Source organism: Rhinatrema bivittatum, chromosome 3, assembly GCF_901001135.1.
Source record: "Rhinatrema bivittatum chromosome 3, aRhiBiv1.1, whole genome shotgun sequence".
In the NCBI taxonomy this organism is placed as follows: Eukaryota; Metazoa; Chordata; class Amphibia; order Gymnophiona; family Rhinatrematidae; genus Rhinatrema; species Rhinatrema bivittatum.
In genome coordinates, this window is record NC_042617.1 from 112664111 (window position 1) to 112686864 (window position 22754).

Genomic DNA, 22754 nt, shown 5'->3' on the forward strand with positions numbered 1-22754 from the left:
TAGGTCATTCCTTCTCCACTGCTGCTGCCGCCAGCCTATACCTTTTTTGTGGAGAGCAGCCTTTCTGCAGCTCCTCTTCATGTGCTGGCCCCAAGCTAATTCAATACTCGTGGTACTAGCACTTCCCGTTTTCTCATTTCATGCATCGCGAAATGAGAATACAGAAAGTGCTAGCACTGCAAATGTTGAATACCACAGGGCCAGCAGATGAGGAGGATTTGCTGGATGGGCTTCTTTTTCTGTTGTGGTCACCTGATTCTTTTGCTGCTGGTGGGATTGGGTCCACCGGTGGCAATACAGGCCTCTCCCTGCTCCTGACACCACATGTGCTACCCTATATAATTGCATGGTTTACACACCGGGTGGTGCCAGGCCTGGATCCAGCTCCAGTAGCATAATCAATTGGTTAATTTTTATTTCTAAGAATTTATAAACTGCTTGATCTAAAATTCTTGGTTGAATGAACACTAGGACTAAGTCTTGGGCACAGATGTGAGAGAGAGAGAAAGAGAGAAGGAGAAAGACTCTATATAAAAATCAATATGTCACTATTTATACAACTGTAAGAGTGGGTACTTTTAACTTGGGGGGGGGTAGGTTCGGGGGGGGATTATTTTACATACAGTCAGAGGTATGAGCAGCAAGTTAATATCACTGAAGATTTTCTGTCATTTGAATCGATGAAAGGTACAAGAGGAATTGATTTGTATAATGCACTCTCTACATAGCTTGATGTACTCTCTACCTAGCATGATGCACTCTCTACCTAGCTTGTTTGAAGCTAGGTAGAGAGCGTGTATTGTACAAATCAACCCCTCTTGTACCTTTCATTGATTCAAATGACAGAAAATCTTCATTGATATCAATTTTACTGTTTGTATCTCTGACTGTGTATGTAAACCTCCCCCCCTAAAACTTACCCCTCACCGAGTTAAAAATACCCACTCTTACAGTGGTATAAATAGAGAGTGACATAGTGATTACTATATAGAAGTTCTCTCTCTCTCTCTCTCTCTCTCTCTCTCTTGCTCTCTTTCAAACATGTCCCTGTTTTGTTTTGTTTTATTACAGGCACTATTTTCACTATTTTTAAGGCATTTTGATAAATCCAGGGAATAATAACATAGTAATGTCAGCAGAAAAAGACCAAATGGTCCATCCAGTCTGTCCAGCAAGTTTCATGGTAGTAACTGCTGCTTCATGCAAGTTAAAGGTAGTAATATTAATAATTGAAACCAAGCAACTGTCAAACATAACAAAATTACTATCAGCAACATTTTTACAGGGCGAGCAGCCATCCTGATAATTCATACAATGCTGCTGCTTGAAAGTGCTTTCCTTTTGGACTTGGCCATAGAAGCAGTTCTGTGCTTTTTCCCTAATATCTGTGTATCAATACCCTAGACGGTAAAAGTCAGGGCCCAGTGTTGGCTCTCATCTGAATCCAATTCCCCCCCCTTCCCCCACTCCACTGTTGAAGCAGAGAGTGATGCTGCAGTTGCATCAAAATCATGTTAGCTATTTGATTAAGGGTAGTAATCCCCTTACCTTCTGTTTGGGATAGTAGCTGCAGCTCCATACTGGTTACCTCCATGCACCCTTTTCTAATTTCCAACTCCAGTCTTTATGGACTCACAGTGTTTATCCCATGCTTTTTTTTAAACTCATCTACTGTTTTTGTCTTCATCATTTCTTTGGAAGGGCATTCCATGTATCTACCACCCTCTCCGTGAAGGGTGACCCAGGAATCTAATGCTGGTACTTTCACTTCCACTTAGCTACTGGGTTGTCCTTGTGGGCAGAATTTGCTGCCCTAGATACAGGCCTGAGCATAAATCCAGGCCTGCCTCCTGCATTATTACTGGAAACTTGTGAGCCTCTAGATTTTGATGCATTGTATTTTCCAGTTTGGATTATTTTAAAGACAAAAAGAACCACAAAGTCATTATAATCAACATTAGTGACTGTAATATGATACTGCAAGCGTTTGTAAGAAAAATACAAAGTGTAGATAATCTCACCGTGAAAGTAATTATTTAATACGCTTGAAATCTGAGGCACACTTATGTTAGGTTTTCTTTAATACTAGCTGTAATCAGATTCCTTTCCTTAATGTTTCTTGTAACCCCACTAATTGAGATCACCCAAAAAGTTGCCATGGACTAAAGTCAACATCAATTAAAAATCCCATTTATATTCCATGTGAAAACACATGGACTTCAAAAGTGTTTGATTTTCATTGGACCTCTACATCTGTTTGTCATTTAAAGTTCAGGCCATTTTCCATATTTCTATCAAATGCTGTCTCGCATGAAAGTCTGGCAAATGATTCTGCAAAATAACTTTTTGAAGTTATAAATAATCTAGTACTTGCCTGAGGTTTATCTCTCTATACAATAATATACAAATTAACAGCTGAACCTGAGGGATGTCCATGGCTAAATTCTAAGAACTGAGAATGTCTAGATTTGTGCTGCAATAAGACTTGTGGCCATTTCTACTAATTCTAGGTTAACCCTGTGGTAGGGTACGTGATAGTGAACTGAACAGAATCCATACATGCTAAAGGCTTGGCAGATTAAACTTTGTTATGTCATTCCCAGAGGCTATTTGCTAATTTTTGACTGAGGATTTTTAGATGCATTCTTTTTATTTGACCTTTTGACGGAGTCGGTTTTTTTCCATATTAAGTCCATTTCTAGGAAATCAGAAATGTGATTTCATTATTGCTACTGTTCTTATTAGCGAGCTGTTAAAAGCTTTATTTCATCTTCTCTTTCATTCTTAAAGAGGTATGCATTTCTCACACAAAACTCCTGACATGTGTTTTCAATAAATTTTATATAGCATTTGACTTGCAAGGGAAAGATGTGGAATATCACTTTTGAAAATCACAAATCAGCTTCAGCCTTTTAGCCTATCAAAAGCTGCATTTACCATTGTCCCAAGATACTCTAAATCTGCTATAATTAGAATGTATTTGTTGGGCAGTTGGCAAATTAGTTTGAAGCCTGAAGCTTATTGGTTGACAGGCAGACAATGATTAGAACAAAAAAAGATCTTACAATTCCAACTTGGCAAATACTATTTACTTTAAAAAGTGCATGAAAGTTATTTTTGTAATTAAAATTTTAAAATAAAAGGGTTTTAAAAATATGCTCTTTTTGTAAAAATTGAAAGGTGAGGCTAATTTTTAATGTATTTATATGGTCTGCTGAAGTTATGTTATATATTTAGAAAGGGTGCAAATCAAAATTAACTAAAGCCAAAAGAATTCAAGTATTGCACGTTTTAGGCCTACTCTGCTTTATAGCAAATAATTAGAGAAACCCTGGAAACCATATTAAAGTGTATTAAAGACAGCAGTGACTGATAAGATAAAGCTTACATGTGAAAAGAGTTACCGGTACATTTCCAAAAGAGATGGGTCAAAACGAGTACTGGGTAGAGATACTTTTAACTTTTAAAAACATTTGTATTCAGTATAAAAACAAAAATTAATAAAAAAAAAATATAGATTACAGATAAAATTCAAGAAGCATAAGAAAACTATTTACAAATTCGTAAACAATTTGCTGTCTATAATATTGTCCAGTCTGTTTTAAACTTTTCAGTATTGTGAATCATTCTATAGTTCTTATATTTTAATTTGGTTCTTCAAGCCATCAAGAAGAATTCTTCAGCCCTTATGTTGCGATACTGCCCACAGCCGGAGCTACGGGCAGCCTCTTACCTCCAGCCTTTATGGCCCAAAGGCTGGAGGTAAGATGTCAGCAGCCTTTGTGGCCCGAAGGCTGCTGACATCTGCCCTGTCTCCTGCGGCCCGGAAACTGCCGTCTTTGCCGCTTCCGCAGCCGGCCAGAAGTCAACCTGTCTTCTCTTCACCATGGCAGGGAGCCGTGGACTTCGGCCTGCTCCTCTCTGCATGGACGCCACCATCGCTCTGCCCTGCCTCCCTCATTCGGCAGGAAGCCGTTCCCTCATCGGGGCCTGTTTCTCGGCAAAGCCCTGCTCTTCAGCGGCAGCATGGCCACTGTCCAAGGTTCTGCTTCCTGCTTCCCCTAAGGGGCGAGGCCATGTCTTCCTCCAAGATTTAAAGGGCTCGCAGCTGGATATGCCCCGGGCCCCACCTCTGGACTCCTCCCTGGGTGTCTCCTTATCTTCAGCCCTATTTAAGGGTCCTGCAGTCATTCCTTCTTTGCCTTGGCAATGGACTAGTCCTCCTTAGGACACCTGCTTCCTGCTTCTGCCTGGCATTTCCTTGTCCTTTGTGGGATCCCTCATCGTCTTGTTCTTGGTCTCTCCTGATGTTCCGTGTTCCAGTCCTGATGTCTGTGATCCAGTCCTGATACCCCTGATGTTCCATGATCCAGCCTTGATGTCCTGTACCTCTGGTTCCTCGTTGCCACCCTTCCTGGTGTACCACCGTCGTTTCGTGGCACAAGGCCTGCCTTCTCGTCTGCAGCACAAGCCTCCGGAGGGTCATCCTTGCCTGAAGCCAAGTCCCGTCTTGGTCCTGTGTCCTAAATCTTGTCCCAACCCTCAGATTCCTTTGTGTCTGCTCTGCCCATGTGTTGGCTGCCGGAACCTGCGCCGCTTCAGCGTAGTCCGCGAACAGCCATAGGCGGCTGTGTAGGGTGCGCCCCAGTGCAGGCCTCTACAGTATCTGGGACATGTTACTTGCACGTGCTTCACTTCTCGTCTGGAGTCTGCCCTGCATCCAGTGAGGTCCGCGACCATCCCCATGGGTGGGTGTGTAGGGTGTGCTGTGTTGCAGCCTCATCCTAGTACTTGATCTTGAATACTCATCTGAGTCTTCCTAGTGCTCTGAGCTCTTCCAAGTTCCTTGTCTGAGTCTCCACATTCCAAGTTCCTCGTCTGTGTCTCCACGTTCCAAGTTCCTCACCTGAGTCTTCATGTTCCAGAGTCTTCGTCCACCCTTGTCTCCTGTCCAGCCTGCCGTCTCTACCATTACCCAGCGGCAGGTCTGAAAGTGCTTGGAGTGGTTGGAGGACCACTCAGAGACCAACCTTGCGTGGTTGGCCTCACCGAGGCTGTGCAGGTTGGTGGGGGCTTGGGCTTCTGGTCTCAGCCCAGATGGGACATCGTCTCACCTGCCTTGGCGCTTCCTCGGAGCTCCTCTCCCGGTTTGCCGAGGTCCAAGGGCACACTTCTCTTGCTCCCGCTCAATAGCTGCTCATGGCCTCCCGCACGCAACACCTTGCCAAAGCCTGTGTGTGCAACACCTTACATAGAAACTCTGTTCTACCTGCTTTTTACAATAACCATTTTGCATGGTCCCAACATGAAATTTTCAAGACACACAACATCTCTTTTGAAACTAATGCTTAATTCCAATTATACAGTAGAAAAATCAATAGACAATACAGAAAAAAAACATTCATAAAATGAAAAACCTGTTTTATGCTAGTAACATGGAAAATAGTTTGAACACAAAGGCCAGGCATGAGACTCCACACAGTTTAGATGCTTAGGAAACAGACTGGAGGTAATGATTCCATGCAGGACCCTCCACTGTAGATCACTGGAGCATTTTAGGATCAAGTGTTTATACAATTTTCTCCATGTAAGCTTTACAGACATGTCTATCCTTAGCTTGTCTCTCCAAATGGTATCTGGGATATTCCTGAGCTTGACAATGGCCAAATTTTACAATGATCATGTATTTTTATTTTCTACTATTTCAAAAGGAAACCTACATGTCCTTGAAACCTAGTAAGTTTGCAGGGCTATCAGCTGTCTGCTGTATATCAAATGACACTACAAGACAGAGAAAGCAGAATTCTGTCAGGAAGGTGTTTCTATGAAAAACAGAGTTCTGTCTTCTCTAAATATTTTCCATAAAGAATAGATTTTATTTCCAACAAGTTTTTAGCACAACAAATGGAAATGATGTGTAGAATACTTGCTAAAAATCCACTGATATCTACCTGAAAATATTGTGATCCACCAGATGATGAATTTATGTTATGCGTACAGCAATGAGTAAAGAAACCAAGCTCTAGAAGTTTTCAATACCTAGAGCAGAGGTATTATGAAAAGATTCATTCCACTAATAGTTCTGGTGAAAATGACCCATCTTCTTTCCTAACTCTCGATCTCTGTGCTTTCAAAACAGATTTATAAAACAAAGTCAGTCTAGCCTCTTCTACCTTCTCTCTATCTTCATCAAAAGTGTTCATATGTGAGGCCATGGAGATTTATGCTAGTATTTTATAAACAGTGAAGTCCATATTCAGTGAGCCGGTGAGTGGACAAGGTCATTGACTAAAGTTAGCCAGATAACTGGTCCCGTATACTCACCTAAAGTTATCCGGCTACATATAGTCCCCATGTAGTCAGATAACTTAAAAACCTAACTAGTTATCAGGGTCATTCATCAAATCGTGTTGGGGCCCTAACGCCCGCGGTAATGCCATAACGCCCACGATACAAAAATGTATTGGGCCTTGTGTGGTCAGATAATTTGCTATTTAACAGGATATCTTCAAAACATATTCAGTTAAGTGACATTACAGGCCTGTGGCTTGACTCTCACCTCCCCCCCCCCCCAAATATTTAATAAATGGCCCTGCTGGTCCGAGACCCCCCAAACCCCTCCCAAATGGCTCTAAACAGTGTTGTGAGGTCATGACTCTTCTCTTTTTTTCTTTATTAATGCTTTTTCCTTGTCCCTCTCCCACCATCCACCCACTTGCAACCTCTTTGTAACCCCTGCCAATGAACCCTTGCCCCCCTCCCCCTGATCTGTCAAAACCTTGGCCAGGAACAAGGTATTTTTTTACCTGCTCAGTGTTCACAGTAGGGATGTGAATCGTGTCCTCGATCGTCTTAACGATCGATTTCGGCTGGGAGGGGGAGGGAATCGTATTGTTGCTGTTTGGGGGGGTAAAATATCGTGAAAAATCGTGAAAAATCTAAAAATCTAAAAATCGCAAAACCGGCACATTAAAACCCCCTAAAACCCACCCCCGACCCTTTAAATTAAATCCCCCACACTCCCGAACCCCCCCCAAATGAGTTAAATAACCTGCGGGTCCAGCGGCGGTCCGGAACGGCAGCGGTCCGGAACGGGCTCCTGCTCCTGAATCTTGTTGTCTTCAGCCGGCGCCATTTTCCAAAATGGCGCCGAAAAATGGCGGCGGCCATAGACGAACATGATTGGACGGCAGGAGGTCCTTCCAGACCCCCGCTGGACTTTTGGCAAGTCTCGTGGGGGTCAGGAGGCCCCCACAAGCTGGCCAAAAGTTCCTGGAGGTCCAGCGGGGGTCAGGGAGCGATTTCCCGCCGCGAATCGTTTTCGTACGGAAAATGGCGCCGGCAGGAGATCGACTGCAGGAGGTCGTTCAGCGAGGGTTCCGGCGCCTCGCTGAACGACCTCCTGCAGTCGATCTCCTGCCGGCGCCATTTTCCGTACGAAAACGATTCGCGGCGGGAAATCGCTCCCTGACCCCCGCTGGACCTCCAGGAACTTTTGGCCAGCTTGTGGGGGGCCTCCTGACCCCCACGAGACTTGCCAAAAGTCCAGCGGGGGTCCGGAAGGACCTCCTGCCGTCCAATCGTGTTCGTCTATGGCCGCCGCCATTTTTCGGCGCCATTTTGGAAAATGGCGCCGGCTGAAGACAACAAGATTCAGGAGCAGGAGCCCGTTCCGGACCGCTGCCGTTCCGGACCGCCGCTGGACCCGCAGGTTATTTAACTCATTTGGGGGGGGTTCGGGAGGGTGGGGGATTTAATTTAAAGGGTCAGGGGTGGGTTTTAGGGGGTTTTAGTGTGCCGGCTCACGATTCTAACGATTTATAACGATAAATCGTTAGAATCTCTATTGTATTGTGTTCCATAACGGTTTAAGACGATATTAAAATTATCGGACGATAATTTTAATCGTCCTAAAACGATTCACATCCCTAGTTCACAGTACTTTTAGTGTTGCTCTGACAGCGGCTATCCCATCCATTCCCTTGGCTTTATCCTTTTTCAGCTTTTCAATTGCAAACATTCTCTGTGAAAGGTGTGGCATCTACCCCACTACCATATATTATAACTTGCCAAAAAAATCAGCAGTCCATCTCCATAAGCTTCTACAGTGAATTCCAAACAGAAATATTTTTAAACATTTCTGCTCTTTTCCTTCATTTCATTTCATTTCTTTATCTTGATAAATCGCTTTTCTTTCAAGGTAAGTCAAAGTAATGTACAAATAAAGAAGAGTGATAAAATACAGTTTCATAGCAAAGTACAATAACAAAAATAATATATGATAAAAGCAAATAAAAACAACAAACAAAGGCCTGGATTTATCAAAATGTGATAAGTATCGCATGCGATAGCAAAAGGGGCATCTTTTATGCTAATATACAGCTTATTGCAATTTGCACTAATTACCTACGCAAAGAGCTAAGGGGTAGATTTTCAAAAAGCGCGATTTGGCGTACTTTTGTTGGCGCATCAGGCGCAAACAAAAGTACGCTGGATTTTAGTAGATACGCGCGTATCCGCTAAAATCCTGGATCGGCGCGCACAAGGCTACCGATTCCGTATAGCCGGCGCGCGCCGAGCCGCACAGCCTACCTCCGTTCCCTTCCCCTACCTAACCCACTCCCCCGGCCCTGTCTAAACCCCCCCCCTTACCTTTGTTGGGGGATTTACGCCTCCCGGAGGGAGACGTAAATCCCCGCGTGCCAGCGGTCTGCTAGCGCGCCGGGACGCGACCTGGGGGCGGGTCCGGAGGGCGCGGCCATGCCCCCGGACCGCCCTGGGCCATAACCACGCCCCTGGACCCGCCCCCAAAATGCTACGTCCTGCCCCGAAAACGCCGCGCGGATCAGGCCCGCCCCCCCGACATGCCCCCGACACGCCCCCCTCGGAAAACCCCAGGACTTACGCGAGTCCCGGGGCTCTGCGCGCGCCGGTAGGTCTATGTAAAATAGGCGCACCGGCACGCAGGGCCCTGCTCGCGTAAATCCGGGCGGATTTACGCGAGCAGGGCTCTTAAAATCCGCCCCTAAGTTAGCACAAATTGCAATAACAACCAGACCTGTTGTATTTCCTGCATTCATCCTCTAGGGGACCATTGTTAAGAGGAGAGAGAGAGAGAAAAGCCATGATGACCTCTCCCTAGATAGGTATTTGTATCCCTATGGGTGACCCACCTAGTAACTTGAGGTGAGGTTTAGGTATTAGTGTAGGGGGTTAGGGGCCACTTTGGCATTCAACGTGAGACATACGAACAGAACAGTGGTCTCTTGTGAAGATTTGATGACCTACGGAGTGAGGAAACTCACTCCAAGATGATATTTGTGCAACGTTCTCGCAACCTAGCTTGATGGACTCTCTACCTGGGTAACATCAAGCTAGGAGGAGAGAACATTGCCCAAATCTCATCTTTGGGATACAAATACCTATCTAGGGAGACAACATTATGGCTAGTCTCTCTCTCTCTCTCTCTCTTTTTCTCTCTTCCCCTTTTAGGTGAAATATGATAAAACCTTACTGTCCTGTAATGCAAGCTATCGCATGGCTTAACGCTACTTAAAAAGATGTAGTTAAGTCTGTGCGATAGCACTTTGCAAACTAGCCCACCCCTAACTCCTCCTCATTTTCAAATTTGCATCATACCATACGATATGGTGCTATCGCATGCGAAAACGCCTTAGTGCATTTTGATAAATGACCCCCAAAGCCATAAACAGAAAGTAAGATAAATAAAAATAGCATAATATAAATCACTAAAAGCAAAAAAAGAAAAGCATAATGTAAAATGCAACAAATCATAATGTAAATCATTAAAAGCAACAAACTAATTACAATAAAAACAAATAAATATACATAACAAATGACTAAAATAAAAAGAAATTTGACACAAGTAAAGTAAAAGATAGATTTGGACAGGCAAGCCAAAACCAGCTAAATAAAACTAAGCTAGACCCTGGAAACTAGATCATAGTGGACCACGCTTCAGTGAAATATCTAAAGAAGCTGGGCTGCATAGGTTAGTGTAAAAAGGAACATTTTTAAAACTTCCTAAATTTTGCATAGTCTTTTTCTAGTCACAATCCTAAAGGAAAAGCATTCCAAAGGCAAGGGTCAAGATAAGAAAAGGCAATTTGTTGAGTATGTTCCAATCTAATAACTTTTGGAGAAGGTAAAGTTAAAAAAGGTCATGATGAGAGGAACAGAGGGTACGAGAAGGCTGATAAGGGACTAAAAAATTGAATAGATATTGAGGGATGTCCCATTTAATTGCTTTAAAGATTAGACAGCAGATCTTAAACCAGACACAAATTGAAATAGGTAACCAGTGCAGTTCTATTAACAATGGACTAACATGATCAGATCATTCCTTGCCAAAGATAAGTTTGGCATTTGTATTCTGCACTGTCTGCAACTGTCAAATAAGGTTGCCAGTGAGACTATGAAATAGGGCATTGCAATAATTAAGCCAACTTAAAGTGAATGAGTTAAAGTTTTAAGGTCACTTGTATCCAGGAATGCTTTAAATCTTCATATAAAATGCAGAAAGCAGTAAGAAAAGCGAATTAAGGGGGTCATTTTCAAAGGCTTATCGCATGCGATAAGCCTCTATCGCATGCGAAAAGGCCCGTTTAGTGTGTGATAGCATGCTGGGGGCAGAGTCAGGGATAAGTCGGGGCAGCGAGGGGAGGAGTCAGGGCGGCAAGGAGGCGGACTTGGCAGTGTCTTCGCTGGTGGCGTTAAGGTTAGTAATATTTATCATCACCAGTAGTGTGCCCAATAGCACCACCTTTCACAGTGGCGCTATTAGGTGTGAAAGCCAGCAGCGAAAACACTGTAGTGGTGCGAAGGCTGCCGGCTTTCGCAGGCCCACCCCCCCTTCGCCCCCACCCCCCGTTTTCATGGGATTCACCATTCTGTGATAGAATGGTGAATCCAAGCCTAAGTTAGAAGCATGCTGTGAAAAACTAAGCTCAGGATCTACCTGTATTCTCAAGGTAGTGATGGTACTTTTGAGTGGTATGGATGTACTGGCCATGAAAATCTTGAAAAACCTTATTGCTATAAAACTACATTGCCTCAGGTTTCTTTGTGGTTACTTTCAACTTGGACTTGTTTAGCCAATTTGCAATCTCCATAAGACAATTATTAAAATTGCACAGAAGTTCATTGGCAGAAAGATCAAGGCTGGTGACTACCTGTATATCATCAGCTTAGAGATACCTGCAAAAACCAAGAGATTGTGTCAGTGTTGCTAAGGGAGAAAGATACAAATTAAAGAGGGTGGGAGAGAGAACAGAACCCTGCAGAATACCACATACTAGTTAATGAGGATTGGATACCGAAGTTTTAAGTTTTAAAACTTAGGGAAGATCTTAGGGAAGATAAGGCCATTGCAGAAAGACTAAATTAATTCTTTGCTTCCGTGTTTACTAATGAGGATGTTGGGGAGATACCAGTTCCAGAGATGGTTTTCAGGGGTAATGAGTGAGATGAACTGAACAAAATCACTGTGTAAACCTGGAAGATGGAGTAGGCCAGATTGACAAACTAAAGAGTAGCAAATCACCTGGACCGGATGGTATGCATCCTAGGGTACTGAAGGAACTAAAAAATGAAATTTCTGATCTATTAGTTAAAATTTGTAACTTATCATTAAAATCATCCATTGTACCTGTGGCCAATGTAACCCCAATATTTAAAAAAGGCTCCGGGCGATTCAGGTAACTATAGACTAGAGAGCCTGACTTCAGTGCCGGGAAAAATAGTGGAAACTATTCTCAAGATCAAAATTGTAGAGCATATAGAAAGAAAGGCATGGTTTAATGGAACACAGTCAACATGGGTTTACCCAAGGGAAGTCTTGCCTAACAAATCTTCATTTTTTGAAGGGGTTAATAAACATGTGGATAAAGATGAACTGGTAGATGTAGTGTATTTGGAGTTTCAGAAGGCATTTGACAAAGTCCCTCATGAGAGGCTTCTAAGAAAACTAAAAAGTCATGGGGTAGGAGGCTATGTCCTTTCGTGGATTACAAACTGGTTAAAAGACAGGAAACAGAGAGTAGGATTAAATGGTCCTCAGTGGAATTGGGTAAACAGTGGAGTGCCTCAGGGATCTGACTTGGACCGGTGCTTTTCAATATATATATAAATCATCTGGAAAGGAATACGATGGGTCAGGTTATTAAATTTGAGGATGATACAAAATTATTCAGAGTAGTTAAATCACAAGTGGATTGTGATACTTTACAGGAGGACCTTGCAAAACTGGATGATTGGGCATCCAAATGATAGATGAAATTTAATGTGGACAAGTGCAAGGTGTTGCATATAGGGAAAAATAACCCTTGCTGTAGTTACACGATGTTAGGTTCCATATTAGGAGCTACCACCCAGGAAAAAGATCTAGACATCATAATGGATAATACTTTAAAACTGTCGGCTCAGTGTGCTGCAGCAGTCAAAAGAGCAAACAGAATGTTAGGAATTATTAGGAAGGGAATGGTTAATAAAATGGAAAATGTCATAATGCCTCTATATCGCTCCATGGTGAGACCACACCTTGAATTCTGTGTACAATTTTGGTCGCCGCATCTCAAAAAAGATTTAGTTGCGATGGAGAAGGTACAGAGAGGGGCAACCAAAATGATAAAGGGATGGAACAGCTCCTCTATGAGGAAAGGCTGAAAAGGTTAGGGCTGTTCAGCTTGGAGAAGAGACGGCTGAGGGGGGGATATGATAGAGGTCTTTAAGATCATGAGAGGTCTTGAATGAGTAGATGTGAATCGGTTATTTACACTTTCGAATAATAGAAGGACTAGGGGGCATTGCATGAAGTTAGCAAGTAGCACATTTAAGACTAATCGGAGAAAATTCTTTTTCACTCAACACACAATAAAGCTCTGGAATTTGTTGCCAGAGGATGTGGTTAGTGCAATTAGTGTAGCTGAGTTCAAAAAAAGGTTTGGATAAGTTCTTGAAGGAGAAGTCCATTAACGGCTATTAATCAAGTTTACTTAGGGAATAGCCACTGCTATTAATTGCATCAGTAGCATGGGATCTTCTTAGTGTTTGGGTAATTGCCAGGTTCTTGTGGCCTGGTTTGGCCTCTGTTGGAAAGAGGATGCTGGGCTTGATGGACCCTTGGTCTGACCCAGCATGGCAATTTCTTATGTTCTTATGAAGTTCCAGCGCACTTGATAGGACCTATTTTCAGAAAAGACTTAAACTAGAGAAGAAGTGTGTAATGAACCCCAATGTCAAAGAGGTGAGTGAGCAACAACTGGTGATCAAAAGTGTCAAATGTGGTACTCATGTCTAAAAAAACAAATACAGCTTTACCCCTGTCAAGACTGAGGTTGATGTCCGTAATCAATAACAGAGTGGTTTCAGTGCATTAACCTTTCTGATATCTGGATTGTTATGGATGTAAGACCAGTGTTTTGTCTAGGAAGGAAGAGATCTGTCCATTCACAATCTTCTCAATAATTTTAGCTAAGGTGGGCAGGTTGGAAATGGGTCAAATTAGCTCTTCATTAACACTAGCCGAACACTGGCCACCTTGAGACTATCAGGAAGAGTACCAGATGCAAGACTCACCCTCCACACATCTCCTTTTCACCTCTTAATCTTACATTTCCACCTCTGCCCTTCTACCATTCACTAATGTATCTATAGAAAGTCTTCTCACTTTGTTTCACCTCTTTAGTTTTCTTTCCTTCCACTCATGCCTTTGACATTCTTACTACCTTCCCAGCTTCTTTCTAAGATCACATAATACATTCTGGATACTATTTTTTTTACACTTAACTTTTCATCCACTTGTTTTGAAAACCATATTAGTCTCTTTTTCCTCTTGATTTTATTACTTTATTAACATAAGCATTTGTTGCTCTTTCTATTGTTCCTTTTAATTTAAGGCACTGTTATTCCACGTCACCTACATTTACTCACCCTGCCAGTACTCTTTACAAAATACTTCCTCATTTTAAAAAAGTTTGTATTTTTGAAATAAAAGACTTGAACTTTCCTGTGACGCCTCTCCACATTGGTTGTTATATCAGAATAAACCAATCGATCACTGGTGTTCAAGTGGTTTCCTACTTAAACTTTGGAAGCACTTTCTTCATTCATACTGATTATTTGGTGTTTCTGTTTTTTATATTTACCTTAGATGTGATTTTTCTCTGTTTCTGGTTTTGAATTATTGTGTTGCTATTGTTCTCATGCATTTCTATTTTATTATGGATGTAAACTTGTATCCTGCTTAGAATTGTAGATAGCATAGCATATGTTATATAATTATTAAAATAACTAATTAAATAAATAAGTACCTCGTCCTCATCCTTTGTGGGTTTTATTAACATTTGCTTGAGAAGCGCCTCTTGAATATAGTCAAGGATCTCTCTATTTTTAACTTATTCCACCTAAAGGATGTTTCAACCCATATCCAGAAGGTTAAAATCTCCCATCAACATTGCCCCCTTCCACTGCTCCAACCAATACATACACTTCATTCCCACCTTTTGGATGTCTGCCACCAAATCTGACTGTGTTGCAAATCTGTAGACCACTCCCATGTAGATGCAAGGATCATCTTCCCTTTTCCAAATTAATTCACAATGCTTTCTTCTTTCCCCATACCACCTACATTTTAGTTGCTTTGATATTATTTTTTATTTTAAGATTTAGCACTCCCCCACTTTTTGTATGGCCATAACCCTTTCATGGAACTCACTGAACCATGTCTCCATGATAGCAACCAGGTCTGCCTCTTTTGATAGGGTTGTAGATATTTGTTTTAGACTATCATCATTTGTGCTCATAGCCTTTCAGCTATTTCTTCTTGCCTTTTCTACACTCCATATAACCTCATATCTGCTCCCTTTGCTTACTCTGTTGCTCAAGGGTAGCCTTGTGTAAAAACCAAAGAGAAACTGAAAAGAGAAAGGTCTTTGAGGGGAGAAAGAATAAAATTGTGCAAGCTTAGAACGTGAGTTGTTGCATTCAGCCTGCTCATGAATGGGGGACCAAGTTGGATGGTATTTATGATAGGAGAGTTGTTTTTGAGTGCTGTCAACTTATCCATCACAATGGTACCCTAAATGTTGGCTACCCACTGGGAGTTTGAAGGAGGATCTGAGATTTTCCACCTGGATGCAGTCAGTAACTGGCAACCATCAACAATGAGAAAAATGGGAAGGTTTAAGACAGCCCAAAAGTACAAACATAGCAGTCTTGGAAGCAGTGACAGCAGACATCTTTCCCAAGATCATCTGCCAAAAGAGCTAATTCGTAAAGCAGTCTCAATACATGTACAAAAGGATGTCCATATCTGTGTAGACCCTCAAGCAACTATCAGAATTATCAGACCAGATTTTTTTGTAACCTCACAAGTGTGAGGCAGGACTAATATAAATCTTGTACTGAGTTTCCAAATGATTTAAGAAAATCAAGAACCCTCTGATAATGTCCCAGTCCTCTGCTTCAAATTCAACCACAGCAGATACTCCCATCTACCATGGGGTTAGGTGCAGCTGATTAATATAGGATATCAGGCATCAAATTAATAAATAAACCTTCTGTCTGTAGTTATCTGTCTTATTTTCCACAGATTCCAGAACAAAACTGTTCAGAGTGTGGATTCCATTTTACTATTTATAAAAGCAAAACATACAAGTACAAACATATAGCAATAGAATACAAAACCAAAAGCTTCCCATCATAATTAGCCAAAGCGGCATTTTTTGGCGAGGTCAGGGTCCCACAAAATTTATCCTTCTGGGCATTAATGAAGTGCCATAAACAAAGGTACTGAAAGAGAGTCAGAAATAGGTCCATGTGCTCTTTGTTTATTTCATCCGGAGAAAAAATGCCTTCCCTTGTGCAATCATCCTTCACAAAGGCCCTGATTTACTATTGCTCTTTTTCCCATACACATGAGTAGAACAATTTTCAAAAGCCAGTTACCTTGGTAAATATTGATTTCCTAAGGTGGAAGAGATGTCTGAAAATCACCCAATTCTTTTATTTGGCTAAAAGTGTTTTTTGGTATTTTTGCTCATTAAGAGGCATTCCTGAGGCATTAGGTTGGGAGAGGAAAATAACAAGCATAGAGTGCATTTTCAATTCTATGCACCCATTATTTTCTGTGGGAGAAGTAAACATGGAAAAAGCAGGTACAAATATCTGTAGTAGAGATGTGAATCGTTTTCCATATCGTCTTACGATAGAAATCGTGTGGCAGGGCAAGAAAATCGTGTTAGGCACGATTTTTTAGTTAAAAAATCGTTAAAAATCGTTTTTTTCCGATTAGTGCGCACTAACTGGGAGTTAGTGCGCACTAACTGAAAATGATACAATTTGACACTTTTCAGGTCAGTTAAGGTCAGTTTAGGAATGAATATGTATTCCTATTGGCTGCCCTCTTATTTATTCATGTTACCAAGCTTCCCACTGACAGTATATGGGGATGGGAAATGGAAACAGTTGGTAGCTTGACAAAACAAGTAATGTGATCAGTCAATGTGACTAGAACTTGTGCCCTAACCCTGATACCAGGGGTATTGTGATCTTCCTGCACACAGTGCCCTATCCCTATTAATACCAGGAGTGTTGTGATCTTCCTGCACACAGTGCCCTATCCCTATTAATACCAGGAGTGTTGTGATCTTCCTGCACACAGTGCCCTATCCCTATTAATACCAGGAGTGTTGTGATCTTCCTGCACACAGTGCCCTAACCCTGGCACCAGGGGTGTTGTGATCTTCCTGCACACAGTGCCCTATCCCTATTAATACCAGGAGTGTTGTGATCTTCCTGCACACAGTGCCCTAACCCTGGCACCAGGGGTGTTGTGATTTTCCTGCACACAGTGCCCTATCCCTATTAATACCAGGAGTGTTGTGATCTTCCTGCACACAGTGCCCTAACCCTGGCACCAGGGTTGTTGTGATCTTCCTGCACACAGTGCCCTATCCCTATTAATACCAGGAGTGTTGTGATCTTCCTGCACACAGTGCCCTAACCCTGGCACCAGGGGTGTTGAGATCTTCCTGCACACAGTGCCCTATCCCTATTAATACCAGGAGTGTTGTGATCTTCCTGCACACAGTGCCCTATCCCTATTAATACCAGGAGTGTTGTGATCTTCCTGCACACAGTGCCCTATCCCTAATACCAGGGGTGTTGTGATCTTCCTGCACACAGTGCCCTATTCCTGATACCGGGGGTGTTGGGATCTTCTTGCACACATCCCGGTATCAGGGATAGGGCACTGCATGCAGGAAGATCACAACACTCCTGGTATCAGGAATAGGGCACTGTGTGCAGGAAGATCACAACACCCCTGGTATTAGGGATAGGGCACTGCATGCAGGAAGATCACAACACCCCTGGTATCAGGGATAGGGCACTGTGTGCAGGAAGATCACAATACCCCAGAGGAGTGAGGGTCAGGCAGCTCCCCTCTGTCTGTGAAGCCAGCCTCTCACTAGTAATGCAGGGAGGGAGCTGTCTCAGACTTCACCATCCTCCCCCCCCCCTCACCCACACACCATTCACTAGCTGGGACATGGGGGAAGTCAGGAGTGAGGGTCAGGCAGCTCCCCCCTGTCTGTGAAGCCAGCCTCTCACTAGTAATGCAGGGAGGGAGCTGTCTCAGACTTCACCATCCTCTCCCCCCCCTCACCCACACACCATTCACTAGCTGGGACATGGGGGAAGTCAGGAGTGAGGGTCAGGCAGCTCCCCCCTGTCTGTGAAGCCAGCCTCTCACTAGTAATGCAGGGAGGGAGCTGTCTCAGACTGGTATCAGGGATAGGGCACTGAGTGCAGGAAGATCACAACACCCCTGGTATCAGGAATAGGGCACAGGTTCTAGTCATATTGACTGATCACATTACTTTTTTTGTCAACTACAAACAGTTTTCATTTCCCATCCCCCCAACCATCACCTCAGTTGGAACCTTGGTAACATCAATAGATAAGAGGGCAGCCAGCCAATAGGAATACATATTCATTCCTAACTGACCTTTACTGACCTGGATAGTGTCAATAATTTGTATCATTTTCTGTTAGTGTTCCTGAGTTTCCATTTCCATTTCCCATCCCCCCAACCATCACCTCAGTGGGAACCTGGTTAACATCAATAGATAAGAGGGCAGCCAGCCAATAGGAACACATATTCATTCCTAACTGACCTTTACTGACCTGGAAAGTGTCAATTTGTATCATTTTCAGTTAGTGCGCATTAACTCGAGTTAGTGCGCACTAACTCCCGTTAGTGCGCACTAACACGATTTAACGATTTTTAACGATAAATCGTTAGAATGTCTATTGTATCGTGTTCTATAACGATTTAAGACGATATTAAAATTATCGGACGATAATTTTAATCGTTAAAAAACGATTCACATCCCTAATCTGTAGTTACGTCACCGTGGCAATATTTAAATACTTCTAGCCCCTGTCTATCTTTCCCCTTTTATCCAATGTATTTACAAGTTTTAAAACATACACTAATGTAATAATTTAATTAACAATTTACTTGTGTAAATAGTCAACAGCATCCGTAGCTCATTTATCACTGACCTGATGAAGTTTAAAAATCTCACACTACAGACAAAAAACTTCAAAAATAGCCTTATTTAAAGTTGCATGAACTTGCTGGATAGGGACTGAGCACAATTCTAGATTAGCATCTTGTACAATGTGAACTCAGAGAAAATGAGCTCAACCATCAGCAAACGTTAAAAGGTGAAAAAGAAAATTTATTCTACAGTATCAATTCTAATCAAAAGATCCCTAAAATTCTATAAAATATTTTATCAGCAGGGTTACCTGCAATACTGAATAGAGGCTGGTAAGCACTGAGAAGTGATGGATAGAGAGAAGTGAATTACTTTCAGCATTGATACATTTCTTTTAGGATCTTCTTTCCTTAATCCAATGATATGTCGACATCTGTTTTTTTTAAAGTAGCAGTCTATTCCTGGAAACAAATCCATAATTTAATGTGTTGTTTATAAGAAAGTAGTTTGTAGGAAAATGTGAGTTTTATGTTCTATGTCTGTTTCTGTGTCCAAATTAGGCCTCTTCAGACATTATGTAAGATATTTGTTCATGTTGACCTACTGCTCTTGGCTTTTCTGATAATCTCTTGCATTGGATTGCCAACACATGTAGAAAATTTCATGGGGAGGGGAATTTTCAAAGTTATTTACACACGGAAATGGAGTCTATGAAAATTGCATCCCTATCTGTGCTAAAGTTATGCATCTAGTGCCACTGTGTGTGGAACTTTATGTGCAGAGAGAAGAGGTGTATCTGAGACAATTCAGAATGAACGCCTCTTACTTCTTGTTTTTTAAAGGGCAGAAGATAATATATCCTAGCAACGTAGGTTTCTCTTAAATATCTCCTTCGCCAACACCATTGGCATTTTAGGTATCTAAGATTATAGCTCCCCCAAATTTTCCAAGCTCTCCAGTCTAGAAAATAGATGGGTATTGTCTTTAACTAAGATTCCTGGACCTGAGCAATGCTCTCAAGCATGGCTCAGATGTCATCAGGTTAGCGGGCTAACAGAGTCATTCATCAAATCTCGTTAGAGATCATCATGCGATAAAAGGGCTGGTAAAAGTGCGATTTTTATCTCATAGCGTGTTTGTATGCAAATATTAAAAGTATGCAAAATCTAGCTTTTTAAGCAAATGAAGGACTCCTACTGCATGTCAAGAAAATTCAACACACACTAATATGGGATTTAATGTCATAAATAAAATCTTTTTGTAGCAATGGAGAGGAAAAATGATTATATCATGGGATAGCCATGTTATCGCGGGTCGTGGCTATTATGGCAGCTATTATAGTGAGTGATAATACTAGGGCTTTTCTCACACATACCTACATAGCCTCACTGGGCCAAAAAAACCCCTTTTCTTCTCTACCCAGTCTTTCTAAATCGTCTATGTTAGGGGGAAATGTACTAGTAGTGGGATGCTAGTGCTTCACTGGCCCACTTATGTGATGGAAGCGGGGTTTGAAATGTGTGCACATGCACCAACTGTTGCCGTCCCGTCCGCTCTCGGCCTGCACACGGGCCTGCTCACCTCACCAACTCCTTTGCAGGTCCCGGGTTGACCTCTCCAGCAGCAGCCGCAAGCACCTCCAGGCCTTGGCGTCCTGTGGTGGCAGTTGCTGGGCCTTCCTCAGCGCACCAGGCCTCACGGCGGGGCTCAGCGTCCTCTGTGGCGTCGGCCCTGCCCCTAGGAGCATGCACGAGGACCGCCTGGTCCCTTATAGGGCCAGGGGCGGGTCCAAGGTCCGCGGCATGCCCTGATTGAACGCAGTACAAAAGGAAGTGCCTATCTGCACTTTCTTGCCTTGGCAATTGGGTCGGCACCGTGTGTGTACTAGTTTGCCTCCGTGTCTCATCGCCTGTTCCAGTCTCATTCCAGTCCTGTTCCAGCATCCTTCTGTTCCAGCGTGTCTGTTCCTACGTTCCCCCAGGTAGAACCTCCTGGACTGACTATCTGGAACTGACCTCTGCCTGTTCTTGACTACGCTGATCGCTGCCCGGATACTGACCTCTGCCTGTTCTTGATTACGCTGATCGCTGCCTGGATATTGATCTCTGCCTGCCTACTCGACCACGTCTGACCTCTGGAACCTGACCTCTGCTTTGGCTGACTACTCTCGGACTGACCTTTGGAACTTGACCTCTGCTATTACTGACCATGTCTCCTTGATTCTGTCCTTGCTCTTAGCCTTGTCATCACAGACACTGTTCTGGCCTTCTCTGGTCCCTCAGGCCTCCAGCCTAGACGTCGACCACACACCCTTGATCCTGGTGGGCACACCATTGAACTTCCTTTCTGGGAGACCCTGCGAGGCCCACCTAAGTCCAAGCGGCCCGGGTCCCCAAGGGCTCCACCCGGGGGGACCATGGGCTTCCAGTGGTGAAGCTCCAGCTAGCCTCTGTCTCCTCCTGTGCTCCACCTCCTGGTGGCAGGTGCTTCCTGGTCCCAACCAGGGAGTCATCCTACACTGCTCCAGAACAAGGGTCCACTTCTAAGCGCAACACCAATGCCATTGCCAGTTTCACCAGTTTGTTCCCAGTTCAGCCAGGCTAGGAATAGGACTTCCAAAACCCCCTAGTTTATTTTTCTTCCTTCCTCTCTATTAGCCCCAACCTGTGATAGGCTAAAGACTAGGGATGTGAATCATTTTTTGACGATTTAAAAAAATCGTCAGATATTTTTTAAATCGTCAAAAATCGTAGAGTCGCGATACAATAGAAATTCCCCCGATTTATCGTGAAAAATCGTAAATCGGGGGAGGGGGGAGGGCGGGAAAACCGGCACACCAAAACAACCCCTAAACCCACCCTGACCCTTTAAAACAAATCCCCCACCCTCCTGAACCCCCCCAAAATGTTTTAAATTACCTAGTGGTCCAGTGGGGGGGTCCCGGCACGATCTCCTGCTCTCGGGCCATCGGCGCCATTTTGGCTGCTACTAATATAAATGGCGCCAATGGCCCGATAAAAAAACAAAACACCCGACCCTTTAAAATGACCCCCTTGACCCCCCCAAAACCTTTTAAAATTACCTGGTGGTCCAGCGGGGGCACGATCTCCCACTCTCGGGCCATCGGCTGCGTTAATAAAAATGGCGCCGATGGCCCTTTGCCCTTACCCTGTGACAGGGCAAAGGTAGCGCCGGCGCCATTTTGAATATTGGCAATACAGCCTGAGTGCAGGAGATCGCTCCCGGACCCCTGCTGGACCCCCAGGGACTTTTGGCCAGCTTGGGGGGGCCTCCTGACCCCCACAAGACTTGCCAAAAGTCCAGCAGGGGTCCGGGAGCGATCTCCTGCAGTCAGGCCATATTGCTAATATTCAAAATGGCGCCGGCGCTACCTTTGCCCTGTCACAGGGTAAGGGCAAAGGGCCATGGGAGCCATTTTTATTAACGCAGCCGATGGCCCGAGAGCGGGAGATCACTCCCCGTGCTCCCGCTGGACCACCAGGTAATTTTAAAACCTTTTTTGGGGGTTCGGGAGGGTGTTTTGATTATCGGATCGGATTGGGCGCAGCTGATAATCAGAACTCAAATCGGACTGGGCGATAAAAATTTTAAGATTTGGATCGGAACCGGAACCGATCAGATTCCGGTTCCAATTCACATCTCTACTAAAGACTAGCCTAAACTTTTTCTTTTAAGACTTACATGCCATCCACAGCAATAGTAAAGTTACAAGGCAGGGGAATCCAATGTGCGTCTGTATTCTTTAGTATAAATATGCACATCTATTGACCTCCCCCCCACACGCCAATGTCCCACCCCTTTTTTGATATTTTTCACCTGTGTGTATAGCGGGGAGGTACACGTGTACTCGGGTGACTTTGAAAACCCGTTCTGCAAGTATCAGCCTGATTTGTGTGTGTATCTTCTGGTTCAGATACGAAACATGCTATTGCAATGCACACTGAGATACGGTGTCCCATGATGCAAAACATTTCATGGGTAATGATATTTTTCAACACGGTGCGGAATCTCAAACATTTGCATAACCATGCCATTTTTATATCATGCTGCTAACGTGCCATATTACCACGATAAATATAGCAATTTGATGAATCTAGTTCTAAGTTAGGGGCATTCTGGGGTTGTAACTGAGAGGAGATCAGTTAACAAGCTAAATTATCTGGCTAACGCTGATATTCAAAATTAGCCTGCTAACACAGATGGCTA